The sequence below is a fragment of the Eriocheir sinensis genome, chromosome 59 (assembly GCF_024679095.1).
Source record: "Eriocheir sinensis breed Jianghai 21 chromosome 59, ASM2467909v1, whole genome shotgun sequence".
Classification (NCBI taxonomy): domain Eukaryota; kingdom Metazoa; phylum Arthropoda; class Malacostraca; order Decapoda; family Varunidae; genus Eriocheir; species Eriocheir sinensis.
Genome location: NC_066567.1, coordinates 565001 through 572500, shown reverse-complemented (window position 1 = coordinate 572500; position 7500 = coordinate 565001). Strand labels below are relative to the sequence as shown.

General features: G+C 48.2%; 1 protein-coding gene across 5 annotated transcripts in view; it reads left to right on the top strand.

The window, feature by feature from the left end:
* LOC126985236 (uncharacterized) overlaps window positions 1–7500 on the top strand; it is a 51721-nt gene that overhangs the window by 27195 nt on the left and 17026 nt on the right. The window contains exon 1 of one of the 5 annotated variants that reach the window (XM_050839852.1): window positions 5647–5946. The exons of 2 other annotated variants lie outside the window; for them this stretch is intronic. The gene's annotated coding sequence lies outside the window, so the exon portion shown is untranslated. Of the gene's footprint in view, window positions 1–5646; window positions 6098–6716; window positions 6860–7500 lie in introns of those variants that run through there. 2 more of the 5 variants (XM_050839853.1, XM_050839851.1) reach the window with 2 other exon arrangements.

The window sequence follows — 7500 nt, the reverse complement described above, 5'->3', positions numbered from 1 at the left end:
TCAGGTCTCTGTGGCAATGGGCCATGGGATCAAAGATCCTTATATCAAATATGCCCTTTGTCCACGAGTCCAAAACCTCTGGCGCTAACATCCACTCGTGCTTCGTTCGAAACAATAGCGGTGCGTCTGGCGAGGTGTTCGCCTTGCAGAGGAAGCAGCATGGGTTCCACAGTCACGTCGTGGCAGACTTCTTTCAGCATCTGAGCTGTTACGTCTCTTACTTCATCATGTCTCATGCAGACGAAACCTCCTCTCTTGCATGTCATGGCATGATTTTGGTTGAAGGGTGAGCCACAGTTACACATGTTTGGGAGCCCATCCACTGGCCAGCCATACCTGAGGGCAAGGGCATCAGTAAATTCTTTTTTGTTTAAGTTGAAGCCTTTTGCCCTGATAGGTAGTGTGGTTAGCCAGTTTGAAGCGCCCACTTCCTGTGCAATATCTGTCCTCCTCCTTGTGTCTTCTGGGAGTTCTCTCATTAGGTCACTCAGAGTGTCTCTGTTTTCCTTCTCTGTTTTTGGAGATTTCATTCCTTAGTGACCTAATATCTTGAGGGTTGTCTTCTCCCCTTTCATTTTGATTGGTAATATATCCGGTCAAGGAGGCTGTGATTCGGATTGAGTTCCCGAATTCAGACTCAGCCAGATTTTGCGGGTTGGTGATGCCGAGCCCACCCATTCTACTACTACTACTACTACTACTACTACAGAAACTTATACAGCAGGACGAAGAATAGGTCTCGTAGTAGTAGTAGTAGTAATAGTAGTGGTGATGATGGTGGTGATGATGGTGATGACATTAATGATAAAAGAGTTAATTGGAGGTCGACATATCTTCCGCTGCACAGGTGTTTAATGAACCGGTGTGTTGCGGGCAGGTGAGCCAAGTTCCGCACGCTGGACACGCCCCCTTTACCTCCCCCCCTCCTCCCTCTTCTACACCTCTCTCTCTCCCCCTTCACCCCTTTTTCCTCCATCTCTCCACTTCATTTTCTTCTCTCATTCTTCTTTTCTTCATTCGTTTCCTTCTCCCCTTTACCTCCCCCCTCCCCCTCTTCTTTACCCCTCTCTCTCTCTCTCTCTCTCTCTCCCCCCCCCTTCAACCCTTTCCTCCATCTCTCCACTTCATTTTCTTCCTCTCTCCTCTTTCTCCTCCTCAGTTTCTTCTCTCTGTCTTTATATCCTCTCCTGTCTCCGTTTTTCCCTCCATCTCTCGCTGTTTTCTTCCTCCTCCTCCTCCTCCTTCTCCTTCTCTGTCTCCTCAGCTTCTCTCTATCTCTTCATTTTCTCTCCCATCTCCCTTTTCTTCCTCCATTTCTCTCTTCACTTCGTTTTCTTCTTCCTCCTCCTCCTCCTCCTCCTCCTCTCTCGTCTCTGTTTCCTCTGTTTTCTTTTCTCTCTTTCCTTTCTCTCCCATCTCCCTTTTTTTTTCCCTCCATCCCTCCACCTCGTTCGCTTCCTCCCCATTCTCTTCCTCCTCCAACACTTTCATCTTTTTCTCTCCTAATCCATTTTTCTCTCCACTTCTTGTCTCCTCTTTCTCTCCACCCGTCCACTTTTCTCTCCACTTAATCTTCCTCCACTTGTCTCTCCATTCCTCCACTTCTCCATCCTCTCCTCCTCCATATTTTTTCTCCTCTTCCAGACTCTTCCCTCCCTTCCCTCCAGCCTTTCCGCCTCCATCTCTCCCTCCTTCCTCCACCCCCCCCCCCCTTTTTCACCTCTCCACCTTTCCTCCACTTCTCCTCCACCCTTCCCTCCAGGTCTTCTTAACTCCTCCATGATCTTTCTTTTCCTTCCATTTTCATTTTTTCTTCTTTTCTTTCTACCTTTCTTTATTCTGTGTGTGTGTGTGTGTGTGTGTGTGTGTGTGTGTGTGTGTGTGTGTGTGTGTGTGTGTGTGTGTACGACTTCAACCACTACGACATTCCCAGCAGACAAAAAGCTAAATAAAAAAACAACTTCCTTATCAAACATATCAGTTTTACTATCTCTTATCTCTCCTCGAATACCATACTATTATACAACGTGTGTGTGTGTGTGTGTGTGTGTGTGTGTGTGTGTGTGTGTGTGTGTGTGACCCCTTCCCTAATCTTCCTCACATGCCATTATCCACTTACTAACATGGCAACACTGTCCAGGGAGGGAGGAAATGCCCGTGGTATATTCCCTTCGTTTTATGGGTGAGTCTCGTGGTTGGCAACAGTGGGCAACCTCTCCGGGGGCTTGCTCTGAACTGGGTGAGTGAGGCACTGTGCTGGAGGGAGGGAGGGAGAGATGGAGGGAAAGGAGAGGTAAAAAACACTCCTCTTCCCTTCTTTTGTATCCCGAATGAGATGAGTGAGATGAGCCACAGGAATGAGCTCAGTATCACGTCGAGAGCTTCGTCCGCTGTGAGCGTACATGAGAGGAGTTAAGGGGGGGAGGGGGGGGGGTTGCCTTAAAATGAAAACATATACATTAACTTATTCTTAAGATAAATAAATAAGGGTTAGGATTTTGTTTTAAGTCAGGGAATGTTATTAGAGAGAAGAACAATGGTTTAATGGAAGAGGTACTGAAAGAAAATGGGTTTAGGGTTGCCGGTTGGGAGGTTTAAGGGGTACTACTCTAAAATTAAGGAAAATGGGGTCATGGTTGCCTTAAATAATCTTTTCCGTCGTTTTTTCTCTCGTTCTGTGGACCTCCTGAGCCATTCCCTTCCTCCTCTCCGTTAAAATAGTCCTTTTCACCGTTTTTTCCCTCGTTCTGTGCACCTCCTGAGCCATTCCCTTCCTCCTCTCCGTTAAAATAGTCCTTTCCACCGTTTTTTCCCTCGTTCTGTGCACCTCCTGAGCCATTCCCTTCCTCCTCTCCGTTAAAATAGTCCTTTTCACCGTTTTTTCCCTCGTTCTGTGCACCTGCTGAGCATTTCCCTTCCTCCCTCACATGGATAGAGAGAGGAACAACTGCCATCTTCATCCGCGTCCCACCTGGCTAAGGGAATAGAGAGGAAATGCGTAGTTTTATTAAGGAGAAGATGGGCGGGTGTGTCAGGCTGCCGCTCTGTGCTCCTAATGTTTACCTCAAGTCAGCCCCGCGCGCTCTCCCTCCCGTTCCCGCCCTATCTCCCCGTCTCCCTCTCTCCTCCTCTTCCCAGTCTCTCCAGTGTCTCCACCTCTCCACTCCACCTCTTCCCTTCCCTCCAGTTCTTCTCCACTCTTCAATGATCTGTCTTTTCCTTCCTAGTTCAGTTTTTTCTCCTTTTCTTCTTTCCCTTTGCAATCTTCTGCTCTGCTTCGTCGACCTTCCTTCTTCCAACCTTCCGCCCTATCTCCCCGTCTCCCTCTCTCCTCCTCTTCCCAGTCTCTCCAGTGTCTCCACCTCTCCACTCACATCCTCCCTTCCCTCCAGTTCTTCTCCACTCCTCAATGATCTGTCCTTTCCTTCCTATTTCATTTTTTTCTCATTTTCTTCTTTCCCTTTGCAATCTTTCTTCTGGTTAATTCGCTTCGTCGACCTTCCTTCTTCTAACCCTTCCCGCCCTATCTCCCTCTCCCTCTCTCCTCCTCTTCCCAGTCTCTCCAGTGTCTCCACCTCTCCACTCCACCTCCTCCCTTCCCTCCAGCTCTTCTCCACTCCTCAATGATCTGTCCTTTCCTTCCTATTTCATTTTTTTCTCCTTTTCTTCTTTCCCTTTGCAATCTTCTGCTCTGCTTCGTCGACCTTCCTTCTTCCAACCCTTCCCGCCCTATCTCCCTCTCCCTCTCTCCTCCTCTTCCCAGTCTCTCCAGTGTCTCCACCTCTCCACTCCACCTCCTCCCTTCCCTCCAGCTCTTCTCCACTCCTCAGTGATCTGTCTTTTCCTTCCTAGTTCAGTTTTTTCTCATTTTCTTCTTTTTTGCAATCTTTCTTCTGCTTTGCTCGTCGACCTTCCTTCTTCCAACCCTTCCCGCCCTATCTCCCCGTCTCCCTCTCTCCTCCTCTTCCCAGTCTCTCCAGTGTCTCCACCTCTCCACTCCACCTCCTCCCTTCCCTCCAGCTCTTCTCCACTCCTCAATGATCTGTCTTTTCCTTCCTAGTTCAGTTTTTTCTCATTTTCTTCTTTTTTGCAATCTTTCGTCTGCTTAACTTGCTTCGTCGATCTTACTTCTTCCAACCGTGTGTGTGTGTGTGTGTGTGTGTGTGTGTGTGTGTGTGTGTGTGGCTGTACCTCACACACACACATAGCAGAGGAGGAGGTGCATGTGTCGAGGGGTGCAAGTTAGGGGTATCCAATCCAGTACAGGGCGGTGCAATCCCTTGTTTTGGGGGTATCAGACACATGTGGCAACCTCGGGAGAAGTAGGTGGGGATACCCGCCTTGTACGCCCCTCTCTCTCTCTCTCTCTCTCTCTCCCCCTTCACCACCAGCTGCCGAGAACCAGTGAAATGATAGCAAAGTTCAACGCCTGCAAGCCTCCATTGGACCACGGGGTTACGCTCTTTCGCTGAGTGAGGAAAAAACGAAGAAACAGCGTCAGAAGAAGGCGAGTTCGACGCGTTATGGCCACGGCGGTCTGTCTTCTGCTGAGCTGGGGCCTGCGGGTTGGGGGTGTTGCCAGGAGCTGTTCCCTGTAATTCCTTAGCTCCAGAACGACCGCTAGACTGATGGAAGGAAAGGGAAGGGAGATAGAGAGGAAGGGATAGAGAGGGAGGAGATAGTGGGGAAGAGAGAGAGAGAGGGAAGAGATGGAAAGGGAGGAGATAGATCGAGAGGGAAGAGATAGAAAGAGGGAGATAAAGAAGACAGAGAAGGAGATAGAGAAGAGGGAGATAGCGGAAATAGAGGAGATAGAGAAGAGGGAAGGATGAGGTGGAGGAAGAAAATTGAGTGGAGAGATGAAGGGAGAAGAGATAGACAAAAAATAGAAGAAACAGAGAAGAAAACAGAATGGTGGAGGAAGAAAACGAAGTGGAGAATGGAGGAAAAGGGAGATAGGAGGGATAGGGAAGGATGAGGTGGAGGAAGAAAATTGAGTGGAGAGAGATGGAGGGAGAAGAGATAGACAAAAAATAGAAGAAACAGAAGAAAACAGAATGGTGGAGGAAGGAAACGAAGTGGAGAATGGAGGAAAAGGGAGATAGGAGGGAAAGGGAAGGATGAAGTGGAGGAAGAAAATTGAGTGGAGAGAGATGGAGGGAGAAGAGATAGACAAAAAATAGAAGAAACAGAAGAAAACAGAATGGTGGAGGAAGGAAACGAAGCGGAGAATGGAGGAAAATAGGGAGATAGGAGGGAAAGGGAAGGATGAAGTGGAGGAAGAAAATTGAGTGGAGAGAGATGGAGGGAGAAGAAAACAATGACGTATGAAGAAAACGAAGAGGAGAATGGAGGAAAAGGGAGATAGGAGGGATAGGGAAGGATGAGGTGGAGGAAGAAAATTGAGTGGAGAGATGGAGGGAGAAGAGGTAGACAAAAATAGAAGAAAACAATGACGGGAGAAGAAAACGAAGAGGAGAATGGAGGAAAAGGGAGAAGACAGAAGGAAGAAAATAACAAGAGGAAACTTATGGAGCAACAGAACCCAGGAACCCACTGAAACCCCACTGAAAATCGAGTTCACACAGCAAAAGACTTTACTGGCAACCTCCTCAAACGTTGTCAGTGAGTGCGTCCTGTGATCAGCCGAGTCAGTCAGTCTTGAGTCCTCCCAGCACGGCCAACTCGCGCACTCAAAGCCGTGTGTGTTGCGTGTGTTGGGTGTGTTGGATGTGTTGCTCTCCCAGGTGCATCAAGGTCCTTCCCACGCCTATCTGAAAGTCCCTGAGGTGTTGGTACGGGAGGGAGAGAGAGAGAAAGAGTGGTGAGGTTTGAGTAAGGGAAGGAGTGAAGGAAGGGCTTTACCGCCATCCTACGTGATCCTGCTCACTCCCACGGTTCTCATAGGATACCAAAGACTCCTATAGGATACACTGCCCTCCTATGGTAAGCCTGAAGGCCTCTTAAATGGAGTTGTTAAGTTAGGGAAGGAGTGTGAAGGAGTGAAGGACTTTACCGCCATCCTACATGACCCTGCTCGCTTCCACGGTTCTCATAGGATACCAAAGACTCCTGCAGGATACAATGCCCTCCTATGGTAAGCCTGAAGGCCATAGGATCGAGGAACTAGGTCTTAAAGGAGTTTTTAAGGAGTGAAAATGAGAAGGAGGACTTTACCGCCATCCTACGTGATCCTGCTCGCTTCCACGGTTCTCATAGGATACCAAAGACTCCTATAGGATACACTGCCCTCCTGTGGTAAGCCTGAAGGCCTCTTAAATGGAGTTGTTAAGTTAGGGAAGGAGTGTGAAGGAGTGAAGGACTACCGCCATCCTACGTGATCCTGCTCACTCCCACGGTTCTCATAGGATACCAAAGACTCCTATAGGATACACTGCCCTCCTGTGGTAAGCCTGAAGCCCTCTTAAATGGAGTTGTTAAGTTAGGGAAGGAGTGTGAAGGAGTGAAGGACTTGACCGCCATCCTACGTGATCTGCTCACTCCCACGGTTCTCATAGGATACCAAAAACTCCTATAGGATACACTGCCCTCCTGTGGTAAGCCTGAAGGCCTCTTAAATGGAGTTGTTAAGTTAGGGAAGGAGCGTGAAGGAGTGAAGGACTTTACCGCCATCCTACGTGATCCTGCTCACTCCCACGGTTCTCATAGGATGCCAAAGACTCCTATAGGATACACTGACCTCCTATGGTAAGCCTGAAGGCCATAGGTTAAGTAAGGGAAGGCTTGTGAAGTGAAGGAGTGCAAGGAAGGACTTTATCGCCATCCTACGTGATCCTGCTCGCTTCCACGGGTCCCAAAGGATACCCAAGAGTCCTTCAGGATACACTGCCCTCCTATGGTAAGCCTGAAGGCCGTAGGATCAAGGAACTGGATTATGAATGGAGTTGGATCTCACAAACACACACCAGCAGAGGATTAAGAAGAGGATTTTGTAACTGTAAATGTCAAAAGAGGAGTGCGTGTGTGCGTGGGTGAGGTCGTGTGTGTGTGTGTGTGTGAGGTCGTGTGTGTGTGTGTGTGTGTGTGTGTGTGTGTGAGGTCGTGTGTGTGTGTGTGTGTGTGAGGTCGTGTGTGTGTGTGTGTGTGTGTGTGTGTGTGTGTGTGTGTTGTGGGTCAGTCTTACGGTCATCCTAATTTCGCTTGACCCTTCTGCTTCCTCTTCCTCCTCCTCCTCCTCCTCCTCTTCCTCCTCCTCCCATTCATTTCTGCTTCCTCCATTATCTTTCTCTCCCTTTTTCTTCCCTTTCTTCTTTTCATCTTCTTCCCGAGAGAGAGAGAGAGAGAACTATACTGCAATGAGAACAATAGTACTAATAAAGAAATAATATATGGCATTAGTGAAGCGTAAAGACAATATAAGTAGTAGTAGTAGTAGTAGTAGTAGTAGTAATAGTCGTAGCAGTAGTAGTAGTAGTAGGAGGAGGAGGAGGAGGAGGAAGAGTATAGTAGTAGAAGTAGTAGTAGTAGTAGTAATAATAG